Consider the following 19,507-nt stretch of genomic DNA (forward strand, 5'->3'; position numbering starts at 1 on the left):
GGAGAGGAGCCTGTTAGCTGTACTACTCCATAATACATTTCAGCTGAAATAAACTCAGTGCAGCTTGCAGATCTCAAGCAAACCCCTACAATTTTGACCTGAAGGAGGTGAGGAGGGCTCTCAGGAGGAGTCTATCCCAAGAGCTCTGGGATGGTGGCCAAGAGGTGGAGGAATGATCTCTCCTTCACCCACAGCATGCAGCCAGAAGAGCATGGAGGAGCAAGACCTCAGCTGCATCATGCAATGGGGCCGGTGCAGCTTCTGTGCAGAATAGATGAAGGGACTGAAGTGTGTCCGTGCCCCTGTGCTCGCTTCTGTTTTCTGGCCTGGTCCGCAAGATGCCAATTTAGCTATTATGGTCTAACAGCAAAATGGAAAGCTCAATTATAAAAGATGAAATGTTGCATTAGAGGTTAATAGAATGGTCAGATAAACAAATCAGTTGTTGTATTTCATCTCCCTATTACCAAATTACTGGTTTGTCACTTGCACGCTGCCACCCTCCCCTACTCGCTTTCCGTGCATTTTTTTTTGCTTGTAATGCAGCTGATTTATATATTATCTGTCTTCTCTTTGAAGATAACAAAATATAACTAAGACTTAGCTACGTTGCTTTAGCTAAAATATCTCCTGTTCTCTTATCCCTCAAACCACATCTCTTGCTTCAGTCATGCAGAAATGGATGAAATGGGAATCGGCTTGGGGGATTTAATCACGGTGCCGAAAGGCACGGAGAGCCCTGGGGATTCGGCACCCTCTTTTAGCCGTGTGACGTTGACACCAGAGAAATTTGAGATGAATGTGTTTGATAGAAAGGAGCCTGCACATCATCTCCATTAAAATCCCCACTTTTTCCAGTTTCACTGCATACTCCACACTTAGACACTTCTGCCAGAGGAGTTGAAAAGCACTTTAAAGGCACTGAGTGGAGCCTCACAACACTTCTTTATGCTAAGTGCTGTCTTTATTTAAAAGATTGAAGGGGGAAGGAGAAGAGGGAAGGGAAGCCAAGAGGGATTAGTGCCAAGAGGGACTTACAAAAATACTTGCGTGAGTTAACTTAATGGGAATTAGGCACCAGGCTGACTTCTGTGCATCCCGAGAAGGCATCTCGCTCCCATGGATGAGCTCCCTCAGGGGCTTTTGCAAGTCTCTTGAACTAACATTGTATCTTTGTAAATCTCAGAAGATTGTGTCAAGCCTGAGCCAACTGTGATCAGTGCTGAACATTTCTACCTCTCATAGAATTGAAGCAAATGGGATTTGGGGCTGTAGGAGAAGCAACCCTGTACATCTCTGAGGGTTTGACAGCGAGCCTGAATAATCCAGAGGTGTGCCATCCTAGTGTACCATCCGGCTGAGTGTGCTCACACACGAGAGGTCCGCATGTGTGTCCAGGGTCATTATTTACCTGGTACTGAGAGGGGTCCAGGACAGCCCTCAAAAGGTGAACACCTCTGTGGGGCCATGCATGTGCCCATCCATAATGAAGCGGGGATAAAATCTGGCTCGCTTCAGGCCACCCATGGAGATGGTGCGGCTTCTTGGCATAGGTAGGGGCAGGGCAGGACAGGAGACAAGGCAGTAAAGGCTATGGGGAAGCAGCCTGCTCCCCCTGAAGTACTGGGATATCTGGTGGTTCTGTTGTGGCAGGGAGTTCAGAAATGCTCAGTATTTGCAATGTAAGGGTTTCTTCTTTTCCCAATCCCTTGATCTCTATGATTACACAAGCCTTTTGAATTAGAGGATATGCTCTAAAACCTTACTGTCTTTTCAAAAACAAAGCAACATCTGCCTCCCCATAAAATCTCAGCAAGACAAGGAAAAGTATAAGGTAGAGATCCAATGATATGTAGACTGCTACATCCCCAGAGCATATACCTAATGCTAGTTCACTGTAGACGAGACACTGTCAGTTGTTTTGAAACCTCTTCATACATTTTACAGTGTGCTGCAAAAGCAGCAGGCTTGGCCCCGGTGCTTCTCTGATCACGAAGCAAAGAGAAAAGCAACACCAGAAATGAGAGCTACGTCTGCTGAAACAGGGAGTGTTATCTAACCTGCTGGAGCACTGCTGGTAGGGGCTGCATGCAGAAGTGTGTGTGTTTGCTCAGGTGTGAATATATGCATTGCCTCCCTTTGTTTACATGGATGCTTTTGTTTCCTGTGTTTATACAAGCTTGTTTTAAAGGCTGGCACATCTCATCTTTGAAGCTGTGAATCCCTCAAATTCCATCCAAACACACTGCCAGCAATCCACAGCTGTACACAGCAAGAGCAAGTGAATAAAACAAGTGTAACTGGAAGAAAAGCAATGCTGCTTTGCTCTCGTGTGAGCTTTCACTTTAGTCCTGTGAAGGACCCAATTTAGCAGAGCACTTTACTTCCGAGCTGTATACTTTCACTGAAGACTGCTACCAGACCTAAAGATAAAGATGTACTTGAATGCTTTGCTGAATTGAGGCCTAAGCAGCAGAGCATTACAGAGAAAATTTTGATCATTATCTAAGAAATGACGGGCTGGCATCATGCTGATGGAAGTACTTTTTCAATACACATAAAACAGTAGGGATTACAGACAGGTGAGGAATGGATTTTTGCATCTTATCTCTCATTGAAATAAATGGTTTTATGTTTCCAGCAAGTTTATTTAACTTACTCCTTCCAAACAGGCATTTTGGTTAGGGAAGAAGGTGAACAAACTTCTCTGATTGTTTAGCAAGTTTGGGGCAGCCTCGGTTTTCCTCCAGCAACACATCTGTAAGTGTGATGGAAGGCTCTGTGTAGGAAGTTTCGCACTGAGACTTCCCCTTTGCCAAACGGAGAAGAACATTTTCTCTTACAGCGTGCTGGCAGATCAGGCGTGAGGCGACTCTCTATCATCGACGCTGGAAACCCCTGCACCTTGCCTTTCCCAAAGTACCAAGCCTTTGTGAGACTGGGAAAAGCAAACAATTGTCTGGTAACATAAATGTCTTCCTGAGTTAACAATTTCCCTTGCAGGGAGAGAGAAGGGATAGGAGAATTTGAATTTGAATATGCCCCCCACTCTGCACACACACACGCATATACACCTCCTGCCAAAAGATGCATCTGGTTCTATAAAAATCCCGGATCCTCTTGCATGAATGCAATCTGAAGTCATAGGTTTGCATAAGAACCAAATCCTCAGCCAGAGGGCTGTGAAGTATCTGTCAGCTCGTCAGCTGGATGCATACAGAGTGAGCTATTTAGAGCTGATGTTGCTGCTTGGAAGACAGGGACTCGGTTACCTTTTCGCTTTGGTGCACCTGTGGCCTGCCTCGTCTATGTCGTAAGACTTCTTGCTTTTACCTCGCCTCGTTAGAGCTGAGGGCAGCCTCAAAGTAAGAAGCTAACATTTGGGTGCCCTAACCGTCGCGTGAGGCAAACCTTTCCCCAGGGATGCTGAAGCAACACAGTGCCAAGGTGCTGCCTTGTGAGTGGGGTGGGGAGGGACCCACGTGGAAGAAGAGTTGTGAGTGGGGTGGGGAAGAAGAGCCCGGCCAGTGTCAGGGAAAGAGGCCCTTTAGTAGTCAACAAAGCCAAGAGATGTGTGCCTGACCCAGCTGGTCTGCAGGGAGGTGTCTTGGGAAAGGTCTGCTTTTATAAAGGAAGCATCTGCAGCAACACTAGGGCCATGTGAAATAGTGCGAGGTGGGGTTCACCAGAACCTCCTACCCTCGCCTCAGGCGATGCATGTTCTGCTTTAATTTCTGGTTCAAGCAGCTATGGGCTTTGAACAAAACTTCAGCCCAAACTATGCAGGTTAAGCAAATAGGCCTTCAGAAAATCAGTGTAAAGTTGACTGCATCTTTCTGCAAATAATTGCCTTCATAACAGAGGGTACTACTGACTTTCTACCCTTTTAAAAAATAAAAGGAAGAAAATGAACCATGTTTTTGGTCCCACTGTCTCTAGATCAGCTACGGGTCTCTACAAACTTTCAGGATGTTACTCAGAGGAGATACTGCAGTCCTATAACAGTGGTGGTGTCAGAATTACTTCCTAGATGCAGGTGCTGGCCAGCAAACCTGAAATTAAATCTCACTGTGATGTTCTTTATCTTATTGCACTGAAACAAATGGGATAGTGGTTCACTGCTGACTCTTTCTCAAAGTGTGGTTTGTGACAGTGATCTTGGAAACGGGTCTGCAAGGCGAGCTCTCCCATTCCTGCTCTGAAGTGCTCTAGGAGATTAAAAACAGTGGGATGGAGAAGGAGAGGTTGCTGAGCAGTTAATGGCACTAGAATGGGGAGATTGCATGTTGTGATGAACATTGCCATAGTTTGTGACCTTGCCTGGTGCATGCGGTGCTGATTATACGAAAGGATCAAGCAGATGTGAAGGAAAATCGAGTTTCATCTCCTCCCAGCTATCACAGACCCTCTTTGGTAAGTGGAGGATTATGATACTTTAGGAAAATAATGTATCTATCTGTGTGTGGCTGCAATAATGATGGATTTTTTATATTTTTCCCCCCAACCGAAGTAACTGTGATTGATGCAGCTGGCTGCAACCTATAACGAACACTAAGGTTAATTGGAGCCAAGGGCACAGCAGTCCTTAAGTAGCATTATTCTGTGGTGCACTCATGTGCTGTCATTAATTTTCCTATTTGTTTGACTTTACAAAAACACATAGAAAACAAAAATCTGAAAAGAACAGAAAAAAGAGCTCAATTATACCTCTTACAAGGTAGTACTGAGGATGGGGAGGAGCTGAATCACCCAAGTGCTTGATGACATTATGCTTTTGTACAGCACAACGCCTCCAGGTAACTGGAGAGAGCATACTATGCAGTGGCATTTGCTACATCTGTGTTCTTCTGTCTCTTCTAGCTGGTGCATTAAAAGATTGGGCATCATAACACTGCCAGGCCACAGGTATTTTATTACAGCAGAGCTCAGCCTGAGTCAGAATTTGAACTCCTGATGCAAACGCCAGAAGAATATATGGAACATAGGATGAAAGCCATTTTGTTTTATGAGAACAAACACGTGGCAGATCTGGACTGTTGTCACTCCTTTGAAGGTGGCCAGCACTGGGTGCAGTAAAGGAGTGGTCACAGATCCCAGCAACAGGCTGGTGTGGGGGTGATCTGCTTTCCGTGTGGTGATCCTGGTTTGGTGTAGTTAAGAGACTGCTCTGAACTCGGAAGATCTGAGGTATTTATGGCTTTTCCAAAAGCAGCTGTGGGGACCTTGGACCATTCTCATTCACAGACAAGTGTTTCTGGCCACACACATCTCCAGTTCCCTTTTGGATGTTACTGAAATCGGGTTTAGCAGGATTATGTATTGCAGTGGCTCCTGAAGTACAACAGTTTCATGTTGCATGAAAAAACATTTCCTCTCCTCGGTATTTATTCCTTCTGGGAGTGGACCACAAAGCTTGTGTTGTGGGGCATACTGCAAAGCAGCCATAACGTGGGGCAGAAGGTAGCAAGAATTACAACAAACGTGAATGAGGGCTGATAAATCAGAGACACCTGACAAAAGATGTTTGTTTCTGCTGATCCCACAGTGTTGCACAAATATGCAAGACAAGTCAAGCCCATAGAACACGTGAAACATTGTACGCTTGTCAGAATACTCCAAACAAAATCCCACCAGCCTACTCCCTCCCCTCACAACAAACAATGCGGTGCAAGATCTGTTGCTTTATTACAGAAGTCAACAAGTCAGAAATGATTCATATCCTTATGTAAAGTAGATTTTTACAAGGTTTTGTTTGAATGAATGGTGATTGCCAGAATATGGCTATATTAGAGTGTGTATAAGAAGAGCTTTCAGTGTAATGTAAGCAAGGTGGTAAACTAAATTCAAATTACAATTAAAATTAGGTCCCGGTTATCTATCTGAAGCGATATCCTAATTTCTGATACCTTTGCAAGATTTTGGGGCAATCAGTAACGTGCCAGGTGCAAATCCTTCTGCCCAGTTCATTCCATGATAACAGCAAATAATGGTGTTTGGCCATCAAAAATAAATATACACAGCAGGAAAAATGACAGGAGTCTCCGCGCTGCCTACATGTAACTCTGTATGCGTGCTTTTTCACACTTGCACCCTTGCAACATATTGCATGTGAGTGAGGGAGAGGAGGAAATGGAAGCGGGGGCAGGATTTTTGCATGTCATAGATACTGTTAGCAGATATTTTGAGTCTTTCCGTAAGACCTTCTGCCTGCTGTGTTTCATACATGAGAAGATTTCAAGATCCTTCCCTTGCTATCACTTGTTCTAACAACTGTGTGTGCCCTGATAAGACTGTTTTCTTGGACATATTCTTATTAGTGCTCTTAAACATGATATGCCTCTTTTGGCTCAACTGCAGCACCGAACTGTACTGGGAAATTAGGACATAGATAGACTTTTCCAGACTACTGAAAACAGCTAGACTTCTGAAGAAAAACAATTATTATTGCTTTTAGATTAGTCCTTTCTTGAGAAACATGGTGCCCTGCCACAGTGTCCAGTATCGCATAGCAATTTATTGGGTGGGCAGTAACTTGTAATTGTCAAACCAATAAACAGTGGAAAAAACAGGGGGGTGAGGAGTGGCAAATAAAATTCACGCTCCTGGAAATCATTTCCGAGTCTATCTCACGTTCAGAGTTTTAATTATTCATCGAAAGAAACCAGAATGACTGACAGGATCACAATCCTTTTTAGTGGGCCCTAAAAAGCAATCAAGATATTAACTCTGCTGGTTTTACTCATTTGTTTGTTTTGTTATGTTTTGGTTTAGTGTGGAAATGTAATTAGAAAGTAAGAAAAAAAAAAGGTCCAATCTGAGACAATATATTCCTTAGTTGTTGTTTTCGTGTATTACAAAGATAGTATAGCAGTGTTCACTTGTTGTAAAAGCCTGTATTTTACAGGGGGATATATTAATGGGACATAAGACATAAGACTTGGGGCAGTACATTACCACAATGAGCAATATCTTGCTTTTGGCCACTATCAAGTGAAACTATTTTATCACGCATCTCGCAACTCCTCAGTATGACATTACATGATCCAGCAGAAACCATATGGTACAAACTCCTACGCAGTTGCAAAGCATTCGGGCTTTAAAATGAGTGCCACGAATCTGTCTGCCAATGCTTTGTGCTTCTAGAAATGATTACAAAGTCGGCATTGCACAAAGGGAGCACAGGAGAGCGTGATTCATTCCAAGCAGTGGCTTTAGAGCAGCTTGGGGAGTAAAGGTAAGGTTAAAGGTGGCTTTAAGTCCTTCTTATACACCACTAGTCCTCACTCAGTTTCTGCCAGATCATACCCTTGATCTCTTCCTTTCCATTACTGCGATGTTTTGCCATTTTTAAGCTGCTTCTGCATGTTCTTCAGGTCTCAGGTGGGCTACAGGATGTAGCAAAGGGTGAAGTGCGCTGTGCACTCCTGCAAACTAGATGTCTATTATGGGGAGACTTGTGATTATGGCAAAACTGGACTCAGTGCCCCAAAAGATTCCTTCTAGTGCTATGCTCCCAGGAAATTCGGCAATATTTAGAGTAGCCTGAAGGCTATTTTAAGTTGTGCCAGCTGCTAAACACAGCAGGGATGCACCAGGACAATAAAGGACATTTTAGACCAAGCCCTGACTTATATTCTCTGCAGAGGGTGTGATTTAAATAAATAAATGAATAAATGCTAGGAAAGCTTCGCTCAATCTGTGAATTCACCTATTTTGGGATAAGCCTTCCAGGGCTGAATTTAAGCTGAGGACAGATTTATACTGGAGTAACAGTGACAATCTGCACTAATGCAAATAGGGTCAGACTGTGGAAAGGGACTAACAATAGCAGATTTATTTAAGGCTAAAGATTGATATCTGTGACCTAGCTTTCTGGAGGCTGAGCTTTTTGGTAGCTGAGTTTTCATTCATTAAGCCATCACCTTAACTCATTTGCAGTCCCCAGTAACGCAACTCAACCGTGTGGGTGCTTCACCAAGCCATTAGAAAGCACCTTAGAGATAAGAAGATGGGCAAAATGGTGCCTGAATTACTGCACTGTGACTCTGAGCATAGGTGTAATGTACTGAGTATGATAACATGCTCCTTCACGACTTTTATTGGGGGATAGTAAAAAATAAAGGAAGGACGGGATGTTGAGGGAGAGTCACTAAGCTCTGTGCTTTCACGTGTGATGCTGAATCTGGGCGTTTGACACGCCATCAGCGGGCTATGAGCTGGGAGCTGCGGGAAGCAGCAGATAAAAGCATACTGCCTTGTTAACCACACGGAAAGAAGGATGAGGAAAAACTTGGAGAAAGTTGCTGCCGCCGGCCTTTGTGCTGGCTGCACGGCCGGGCTTGCCAGGGAGGCCGCCCCCCGCCTGCGGCCTGCACGGAGCCCCGCAGCCGGCGGGGAGCCCGGGGGCCCACGGCCGTGCCCGGCCGGGGGTCGCCAGCCCAGGGCTGGGCCGCGGCTCCCGGAGGCGGCCCCGGCTGCCGGCAGCCCCCGCTTGAGGTCGCTGCAGGCCCGGCTGAGGCACGGCACGGCACGGCCTGGCCTGGCACGGTCACGGCGCTGCATGGCCACGGCCCCTCAGGCGGGCTCCCGGCGGCCGGGAGGGGGAATGGGATCTCGGTGGCTGGCAGGCGCTTCGCAAAGCGGCAGCTACAGCAAGCTACATGCACCTCACCGCTTTCTAGGCATGTGTTTAGTGTGACAGTTAAAAAAAAAGAAAAAAACTTTTCCCTTTTTTTAAAATTTTATTTCTTTTGAGCGCATTTAACAGCTCAGCTGGAAGCACGGAAATTAGCATGAAGTGAAATATTTATGGGAGCTTAATACAGTTTAAGAGCGTTATTTTCCCTGCCATAAGACACCAAGGCCAATTAACTATTTCCAATTAAGTGGCCTAAAACAAAATAATGTGCGGCAAGAAATAGCGACTGCACGGTTATGGCCAGGCTGTGCAACGAAGAGAGATTGACCCCGAACGCAGAGGTGAATGACTCTGTGACAACAAAACATAAAACTGCTATAGCATGGAGAGGCAGCAACTGGATGAAATCACATTGAGAATTGACATTATTAAACGCCGCTCTTCTGAAATGCCGTTAGTTAATCACAAAGCCTTTTGTTTGTCTAGATGTGCCTCATGTTGCCTCACGTCCTGTGCCGCGCAACCCAGAGGAACAAATTCCTTTCTGCTCATCTGCCGCGTCCCAGAGTTCGGTCGTTTTCTGTGAGACTGCGATAGAGAGCACAGCTGAATGTGTACAGTGAGAGAAACGTATCTAGATTTGTCTCTGAATGACTCAAAATTAGCTAATCATCTATCTCACAAAGGCTGCAGCTATGTGTTTTATTACTCCACATTTTTCAAAATTACATTTTACAATGTCTGACGTTTTTGGCATCTGAACAGTTGGAGTTGGAGCTGGAAGTTTGCGCCTCGAATGGGGAAGAAAGTTAAAATTTCTCTGAAATGGATGAGGTCATGTTTACAGACTCACAACCAGACTGTTGCTTGTGCTGTTGTTTGCTCTTCGGGGTTGGGTTGACAGTCTGACTGCCATGGTGACCCTCTGGAAGCCTGGCAGTGTGGAGCAGCACTTTAGCAACTGAGAAAGACAGAAATCTAGCACTAGATTACAGGATAGCTCATAGCAAGGCAAAAACTTTGGACAAAATCCCGCAATCCCAAAGGCTTCATTTATTTTTCACACTGATGATTTATGATCACAATTTTCTCCCACTTTGTAATGACACCTCAGGTAAACTGTCTTGCTCACCAAGCAGAGCGTGGCTGTAATGGGGAGGAAAAGTGCACCACAGTCTCACTGGCAGAGCCTGACAAAAATCTTAAGATGTTCTGATGCTTTCGGGCGCTGAAAAAACAAGCTCAGAGTGGCTTTCCAAATGACAAATGTTTTCCTGGGAGCCCAGGACGAATATATACACCAGCGGTTATTTTTCAGCTGCCATTTTTCACGGTTCAGCCAACTTTGAGTTATTTGTGCTGGAACAGTATCTTAAAGAGACCTAAAAAGGAGTTGTTTTCAAGGTATGTTATAACAATCTTTCTTAAGATCATTACATGCAATGATAGGATCTTCCTTAAGCCTTTCTGAATGATAAGCAAAATTCTCAGAGTGGCTACACATGTAAGTGCTTGAGACTACTCGTGTCCCTAAAAATACACCCAGGCATAAGTATTTGCAGGATTGGGCTCATCTGGTCTAACTGGAGTCCACTGCAACTGTTATTAAATACACTGATGACTTCGTCTTGCTATTATAAGAAGCAGCAGCAAGTTTAGTTGCAATTCAACGAGAATTTTTTTTTCCAAACACCAGAGAAGAAGGAGCTTTGCCTTGAACTAGCACTCACGTTTGACAGCGCTCGAGAACTGTCTCCTGAGCTCCTGCTGGGGTCCAAGCTTGGCATAAAGCAGCGCTTAGTGCTTGCTGCTTGCCCTCGCTGGGGGTCAAGCTCTGTCCGCAGCACGCGGCTGTGCAGCGGGCTGCAACGTGCAGAGCCCCCAGCCCTCCCAGCTGCTGCCCCAGCACCGCGCCGCACCATGCCTAATTCATCCTGCTGACAGGCACCGTTCATCAGCCTGGAGGTGGCACGGGGCTGGTGCTGCTCGGCTGCTTTGGTGGGACCCCTGCCCAGCACCGCGCTGGACCCTGGCACAGGTACCAGCAAGTGCTGGGATCTGCGCCACGGTGCCAAACCGCCCCGTGAAGATATTCTCATCACCTTGGTATCGAAATCAACAGCACCGCTATCAAGCACTGCCTGGGAGAGACATCTGCTATCTAAATGGGTTGTATCAGATGAAAGGAATCGAGGCACAAAAATCCAGCACTTCACTTTTTCCTAAAATAATCAGTATTTTTAAGCAGTTTATCTGTTTATTAACAGGAAGATTTTAAAACATTTTGCTTGAGCTGACATTCTTTAATTATAATATTCACACTGCTGAATATGCAGTTACACCAGCAAAAGCTCCATTGTGAAAGAACGCGCAGATTCAATCTGTTTCTTTCTGTATATTTTTCTAACTTGTTCATGTGGTTTTTTTCCATTCATAATTATTTTTTGTTTGCTTCTCATATTTCTTCTTAAATATATGTGTGTTTTTTTTCTTACTCTGTTGTTCCACTTGAAAACACCAGGATTAGCATGCAGATGTTTTTTTGATCAGAGATTTTTTTTAATCATTCCCATTTTCCAAAGCCTATTTGGATAGCTGGGGATTTGTTTTTTTTTTGCTTTGTTTGTTTTCAGCCCTGTCTTGTTGCTTTTCTTCTGATAAATGCTTTACCCTAGTCTTCTGAATGTAAACACCTTCTGTTTGCTATTGTTTTCTTAAGACAGCGTTTTAGAAAATAAACTATCTCTTCTAGTTAAATACCTCATGGGCTATGAGAACTCTACCAATAATCTTATATCTTCCATGTTTTTAGTGCTTTACTAACCATGAAATCTTAGGTCAAAGAGATACAGTTTTAGGAAGGTTTTGCCAAAAAGAAAAAAAAAAAGGAGGGGGGGTTGAGCATGTCTGTCTGTTGTAAAATTGTGTTGTAAAACCTGTAAAAATTGCTTTCAGAATTCCCATTATAGGATTTACTGAATGTAGAGTAGGTTGAGGAGAAAAGAAAGGAACAATTTTTTATTTCTTAAAAAAGAATAATCCCCTCTTTAAATCAGCACCAACTGAAATTATGGCTGTCTTGTAATCTGCAGGCTAAGTTTCACAAGGGTTGAATTACACTTAATTTTTAGAAAGCTGAGAGGAGGAAAAGGTGTTCAGCAGCTTAGCCTGGGGAAACCGCCACCAAATGCCACTTATGCAAGGACCAGCCGAATGAGCACAACCCAGGTTGTTATCATCCATGAAACTGGCAGCATCCACCGTCATTAAATCTGTATTATAAACATTGAAGAGGTTCAGAAATGCCCTCTCTCTTGCATTAGAACAAGTAATCAATGGATTTTACAGGGCTGGTATTTCACTATAAATTTTTAATGTCGAGAAACTAAAGTTGAGGTGGGGGTTGTTCCATAACCCTGAACATTGCCAGTAACTAGGGTTTCCACCACTGCCATTTATTAGCTACATATCTTTTTATGAACTTCTCTGCCTGAAGGAGGAGAGGGAAGCTGGTCTGTATGCCATTCCTCCCAAGGAAAAGCCGCGTAAGATCACTTCAGCCAAAATTACCTTCAATGATGTGTGCTGGGCAAGCTCAGAAATGCCATGAACTTTAGTTGTGTGGAAGCTTGGCCAAATCAACAGAATGTGCTGCTCGTTTCCAAAGTTCATTTAATGTCTAAAACTTTGTTGGTTAATACCTCCCCTCTCATCCAGAACGATTCTGTTTTAAAGAGATTGAGTCTCGGCGTCCTGGCAGCCCTGAGGAGTAGCTCTGTGGCAGCCCCGCCGAGTCCAGAGAGAGCTCAGTTCAGCAAGGCACAAGCACAACCTACACAATTAATTTGCCTCTTAGAGAGCTTTCGCCATCACCATGCAGTGGACTGGATTCCTGGAAAGGGGTATTGGCCGAAGTTAATAAGGAACAAGATGTTGAAATGTGAATTATCCCCTGAAAGTTTTTCTAGAAATAAGTAAATGCAACAGTCCACAGATGATGCTTTTTCCTTTTCTTTATAGCTAGACACCTCATAAAAAATGGATTTTTTTGAGTAAGTTCCTAAGACAAAGTATCTTTTCCTGCACAAGCGAAAGCAGGAGATTATCTCTTACCTGTAGCTATAATCAGGATAATATTACAAATCTGTTTTTCCCCTACAATCCTATTTCTTTTTGCTAAAGTAATTAATTTTTTTGTGGCATCACATACTTCAAGGAGAAAACACAAGATGACTGCTACAGCAGAGCAGAAAAGAGGGGATTTTTTTCTTTCTTGTTCTGCAATATTCAACAGAAAATGCTTTAGGGGTTAGTCATCTTTCTTTAAACCCGTGGCAGTTAAGAAGTGTTTTTCCAGCCCTTCTTCAGTGTCTGGTCATGAACAGACAACAGCAGAAGTTCTGGCAGCCCTGCAGCCCCTTTGCACCAGTACAGCTGAAACAAGGACAATATGGGCAAGCTGCAAACCTCTCCCAAAAAACAGCAAGGTGTTTGTGCAGAAGTCTAGATGTGCGCTGTCTCCAGTGAGGGACCTGGGTGCATGAGGTTACACAGGGATTATCCTAAAGCTGCTGCCTCCTGTCTTGTAATCTAGTGATTTCCCACCCCAGCACAGCCATTTATTACAGTAAGAACACAATTTAGTATCTCTCTGAACCATTACTACCGAACGTATTGTAATTAGTTTCTGCTTGCGAAGCACTTGGACACGAAGGAACACTGTAAGTGCTAAGTCATTATCATTCACCTTTACTTAATACATTTCTGGTTTATTTAGCTGCTTGCGACCAAGGAGTCGGCATGTCTTTGGCCAGATTATACACGGATGAAGCCAGTGAGACCATAGGAACAGGGAGATGGAGCCCTGGAATCTGCCTTGCTCCAGAAAGCTGAGAGGTAAGTTTGCTGGTGATTTAATAAATTACTAGTTAGTAAGAAAGTAATAAATTATTGCGATTAAATTAACTGTATTGCCAATCCCACATCTCCAAATAAATCTTGAGTTGGATTGACTTGAAAATAGCTAAGATGATTATTCTTTTATCTTTACCCCTCAGTAGAGTTTATGCTTTCAAAGCTTTCTTTATATCCAAGAGCTAGATTTTTTTTTTTTTTAGAGAAAATTAAAATCCCTGTATAATAATATCTTTATCTTACCAAGTCAGAGCTTTAAGAAAAATGAATGCTTAGAGTGGACAATAAGAAATGGTGCACACAGGGGATTTGGAAATGAAACAAACACCACCAAGAATTAAAATATAAAGGTCTGATTTGTTGCCACCATTCACATCAGCTGAAAACAGTTTCATTAAAATCAATGGGTAAAATCTTAGCTTCTCAAACTCGTGGAAGTTCATTGAAAATGCTGGCAGAATCTCCAGTGGGGAGGGAAGAGCAACATTTCAATGTAAATAAGAGCGAGTGTAGGTCCTGTCATTTGACCAGACTGTCTAAATGACTGAAAACTAGATCATGTCCTCAGGTGTTATAGTTTTCATGTTTCTGTTTTGTTTTTCCCTTGGAGGAATACTGATTTGGCTGTCTTACGAAATGAAACTTCAGGCTGAATTTCATGTCTAACCTAGACTTCAGTGGAAGAAAAAGGTGTCTGTGTGAGATGAACAGCTATATGCATTTTAGATTCATATACATCTATTCCTAAGAGGATAAAACCCATTCTATTTATGAACGTATGCCACATGGTCTCTTTTGCAAGCTTATGTTTCTGTTAAGGTGCACATCTACAAAGCATAAATACAGATTCTGCAAACCCCAGTGTGCAGGTTTGCAAACTCCTATCTAAGTGAGTTATCACTGGCTTCATGAAATAACTTCTCCACTGTAATTGAGCAAACGATCTGCTCCAGGGTACAAAGACCTTAAAAGCTAGTGATACAATACTCTTTGTAAAAAAAAAAATTGAACTCAGCATGAGTAAGGATTACTTATGAAAAGAAGGACACTGATACTTCAAGCTTAAGTTATCCGGTTCCTTTTCAGAAACTATTCTCTAGTGGGTAGTTGCAGTACTGTGGATGTATGTGGTCCCCTCTTTTCTGTTTCCCCTCCATCACAGGAGATGTTACAAGTCAAGGTTTTAAAATTTAAACACGTGGCCAGAATGTATCAGGTATATCACTGCAGATCTTTCACTGCATGACTAGAGTGTGCGAAAAGTTAATTCCACCCTGAGATAAGAGGCTGCCCTGCCTGTAGCTCTCTGCAGATATGAGAAAACAAAAGCTATGGCCTCTCTGAGTAACTCAGTGTGTTGTACAGGGGTCCAGAGGTTCAGGAATCCTTTCCTTGCCTGACTCCATGGCAGATCAGTTACTCTGGGATGAGCATTTATTCTTTTTTTTTTTTTTTTTCAATCTTGTTACTGATGCAGTCCTTCTGCAGTGTAGACACTTGACAGCTGTGGAGGCTGAAGACCTTTATTTATCCACAGAACAGATAGTGGATAAACAGCAGCAAAGAAAGTTTCTGCAGCTCGACAAGGAGCCTCACGCCTGTTCTGCAGGGACCGTGCCTGGGTGCTGGCTAGCAGTGCTGCTCTCCGTGCCACTTCTGCCACTGGCTCATGGGCCAGTGCCACTGGAGGTCTCAAGAGATGATGCTGTTAATACAACCCCCACTATTTATTTTCCCTCTATGAAAGGGAATGAAACTACTTGTTTTGCTTACACAGTCCTCTGAAGAGCCATTAGGTGGTACTGATGGTGCTTTTGACTGCTGGCATCTGTTCTAGCTGGGTTTTGAGCAAGGGCCTTGAAGGTAGAGGGCTTTCAAAACCCGTCTGCTTGCCAATCCCCTGAGGTATCCCAGCTATGTGGATATCAACATACTGAAAGATGTGTGATACCAGCCAGCAAGCCAGGTGCTCCCAGTGGCAGAGTAATAGTTTTATTGAAAGAGACAGGCATGTGAGGGTGAGGCGTGAAGTAAAGATACAAAATTTCTCTTGCAAGGCCTTTTAAACACTCTCACTGAATTATGTTTTTCAAATAGCGTTAGTTAAAAGCTTTTGGAGAGTGTTCTGTGCTGTTCCCACATAGCCCTCCCCCAGAGGCATCTACCAAACCACAGCATTGTGGGAAAAAGACAAATGCTATGAGTCTCTCTCTTTCTTTTTGAAAAAAAAAAAAAAAAAAGAAAGAAAGAAAGAAAGAAAGCATTTTAAAGGCTGTTAGAAGGAAATATATTCTTTATAAATCCATTTAATATGGTCCACAAGTGTCATTCTACATTTCTTTCCTTGACAGTCCTGTTTTGCTTTCAAGTGCCAGTGGCCTGCATGGTAATGGTGCACCATGAGCCAGGCTGTCATCACACGCTCCTCATCCTGAGCAGAACACAGGTCAAAATGCAAACTCCTATGCCCAAAAGAACTGTTTTTTTTTTCTTTGCTTTGTTTTGTTTTTCCTGATAGAGATAAACTCCCACAGACAATCAAAATGTCCCTTCTGGTATGAGATACTTCCACATCCTTTTCCTTCTTTGCTTAGGGCTTTTAAAGAGATCATTTCTGCAGGACCTAGGGTTCAGCCTCCTATTTTTAGCACAGCATCCATGCTTCTGGCTTTGCATGGTCAGGGTTAGAGCTTAGAAAGCAAAGCTGAGTATTTATATTGCAAGGTATGTGAGTTGTGTCACAGAGCCAAGTACTCGGGAGTACAGAAAGCTTGCAGTTTGAAGGTATACACCTTGTTCTGCACAGCAGACAGCAATGAGAAGGCTGCCTCCGTGAAAATGTACCCCTGCCTTTGGCATCCATTCAGTCAGGCAGAAGCAGCACATAGCCCAAGTGCTCCAAAGCATCCACTGCCTTGTGGTCACAAAGGCTAATTCATCAGATAGTAAAGGTGATGACAGTTCCTTAAAGTTACTTGAGATACGCGTGGATTTACTCCAATTAAGGACTTGGCCCAGATTGGTTTTTTTTTTTTGGTCTTTTTTTAATGCATTAGCAGATGGCAAATATGCACTGAACGCAGCCAAACTACTGGTTTTTGAGGGCAATGACTGCTTGCAATGCTAATTTGGGGTTTTATGTTTATGCAAGCTAACCTGAAGGGACACATTTCAGGGCTGGTTTGAAGCAGCAGAAAGACTCAATCTGCAAAGTGCAGAGCTGGGTATCGGTAACCCATTTAAAGCTGGGGTGTGGATGCAGGGCTGTCTCTGTACTCATTCTGAAGAGATTCAGAAAATAAGGTAGGAGGAGATGCTAAGAGGTCACCTACTTCATGCATTTCCCTCATTCATTCATTCATGTCAAGATGAAATCACTTGCACAACATGGACGTCAGTTCAAGGCTCCAAACACCTTCATTGTGTGAAGGTATTTGACTTTATGGTTTGCATTCAGGCCAGCTGACACTCCACCACAGGCTGATAACCACATGTTCTTCTAGAAATGACATCCACACGAGAAAAATTTAAGTGCACTGGTGTGTGGTAGAACTTCATTAGCAATCAGCATCTAAAGGTAGACATTTAGAGAGGTGTATAAAAGAAACATTCCCTGATTTTTTTTTTTCATCTAGCAGTTCTTTTGACCCAAACACCATGTCTGTGACTGCAAACTGTGCCATTCTACTGCAGACTGATGTACAGCAAAGTCAACATTTCCCACAAAACTGTGTTACTGTGGAAAGCAACCCAGTATAACCATAAAATACCTACTGACCATGGTTGGACATTTTACTGTCTAGTTCAGACTGTGCAGCCACACAATAGGAAAGAAATAGGGTTTTATACATTCTGGGGAATGACGATTAACAAAATAAAATAGCACAGGGCATTTTTTTTCTGGACACAGTTCCATCTGTGAATACAGTAGAAAGACGTGTGAAACAGGGCAGAATTTGTCCAGAAGACCACTGAGGCTTCTTCATGTAAGATGTTCTTGTGCATTACTTTCAATATATTGCATTTTTTTCATGTCTGATTCATTTAAGGGAACCAATAAGCCATCTTTGATGTTTAATTTACACATCTATAACAGGGTAGTACTCGCTTAGCCACTCTGTTGTAATATGATTTGCTGCAAAGCTAGCCACAGTTTGGTCAAATACTCCTACAACGAAGACTGATTTCTCCGAACATATTTGCCAGCTGGGACTCTATTAGGTTAGCACAGTGCTTCATGCAATTAAGAACTGTGGGGACTAATGTAAGACCAATAAATAATAATATGTTGTTGTAGAATACTTTGGATAAATAATTCATTTCACAGATTAAGTATGAACTGTTTGCTCATGCTGTTTGCTATGTCACTGGCCACCGAAGTCCCATGACATTGCTTCTGCTCTTGGGCTGCATGGTTGAGGATTTTTCATGGGAGAGAGTGAAGGGAGCTCACTGCTCTCAGTTCCTGGGCATGTCCACTGTTGATAATTTATTTATGCGTTTTCTTCTGCTTTCTTGGACCAGTTTTTCAGCTCACATTAATCATTACATCTCCCCAGAAGTCAAAGGAATAAGATTCATTTGTTCTCTTTTGACTGAGAATGTGACTAGTTAAAATTTCAGCCAGAAATGTAGGATAGAAACCTTGAGTGTCACTAATCCCGGATCCAAGGGACTTACTCCTCACAGATACTGCGTAGTCCCTGATTCAGCACAATCTTTTGAGCATTTGCTTAAATCCCACTGACAGTAATGGCCCACAAGCACACGCTGAATGCAAGCGCCACAGGAAAACATTCTGATTGCACTTCTCAGACTTCTCCTAACACCTTGAAATGTGAATACAGCCCTAAAACTGAAAGTTAGTTTGTCACAACCTGAAAAGCCAGGCATATGAGAGATCTTCCTCTGAATGTGTTAGTGCTCGTTTTTGCTTTGAAGAACCAGCAGTTTTCAGATTATGACTCCAGTATTTTAAAGCTTAAAGCCCTCAAGTCCAAGACAAAAACTAAGTTATCGATTAAAAGAAAAGCCATGGAGGTGTTGAGAGTTCAAATAAAGCAATGAAGATGCTTAAATACCAGCATTTCTTTTGAGCCTTTTAGTGTCTTACTGACTAGGGAAACTCAAGAGGACAAGAATCACATCTTCCTTGCTGTGAACCAGTTGAGCTCGTAGCCCCTAGTTGACAATCTTTTCCCTTAGCTCTACAGGCTATGACCACCACATCTAACCCTTGGTGAAATGAGTGTTAAGTCCGCTGAAGAGTAACAGAAATGGAAATAAACAGAGGGGAAAAAAGAAAGAAAAAGAAGAAGATATGCCATACAATTTCCTGAAGCAGCTGAACCTGGAGAGGAAAAAGTCAAAGGGAACATTAGGTCAATTTGAAAATAGCAAGATAACAGAACAGACTGTTGTTGTTATTTTCTATTTGAACATTAAAATAAATAAATAAAAAATAGCCTTGCCTGCAGTGGAATGAATTCCACTGTGTTGCACTAGGGTGCATGTCTTTGGCCTGCCTTTGTGAGCGAAGTTTGGCCAGCAGAGATACTGGTATGTACTCGCCTCCCCCTTCCACCTGGTAGCATCCTCCTTCCTGGGCTGCCTCTGTTACAACAGAAATCGACAGCTCCTGCTCCACTGCTTCCCAGAACACAGCAGCAGGATCACCCCCTGCCTTCTCTCCTAGCAGAGGCTGCCCAGCAGTAACCTAATAAGCAGGGCAGAGAGGCTCATCGAAAAACATCACTGAGAAAGAGATACAACTAGTTGCATCAAAGAAATGTCAAAAAAGAAAATTCTTCTCTCTGAGAAGGTATGTCAGGCAAGCCTCAGTCGTGTATATCTGGATTTCACCCTCTAAAGTAACATTAGCTGGACAACGTTCAGCTCCTAGGCTTGCAGATCTCAGCCTGACTCTACCATGTGCCAATCCCGTCCATCCCAGTG

General features: G+C 43.2%; 2 protein-coding genes across 6 annotated transcripts in view; one reads left to right on the forward strand and one right to left on the reverse strand.

Moving 5' to 3' along the window:
- LOC310893272 (cadherin-6) overlaps nt 1–19,507 on the reverse strand; it is a 107,955-nt gene that overhangs the window by 76,859 nt on the left and 11,589 nt on the right. The gene's annotated exons all lie outside the window — the stretch shown is intronic.
- LOC310893273 (uncharacterized protein) overlaps nt 1–19,507 on the forward strand; it is a 296,192-nt gene that overhangs the window by 11,201 nt on the left and 265,484 nt on the right. Inside the window, exon 1 of one of the 2 annotated variants that reach the window (XR_014578859.1) lies at nt 1–19,507. This exon is cut by the window's right edge and continues 9,885 nt beyond it. The gene's annotated coding sequence lies outside the window, so the exon portion shown is untranslated. The other variant, XM_083821963.1, reaches the window with a different exon arrangement.

The sequence above is a fragment of the Anser anser genome, assembly GCF_964211835.1.
Source record: "Anser anser genome assembly, chromosome: 2".
NCBI classification, from domain to species: domain Eukaryota; kingdom Metazoa; phylum Chordata; class Aves; order Anseriformes; family Anatidae; genus Anser; species Anser anser.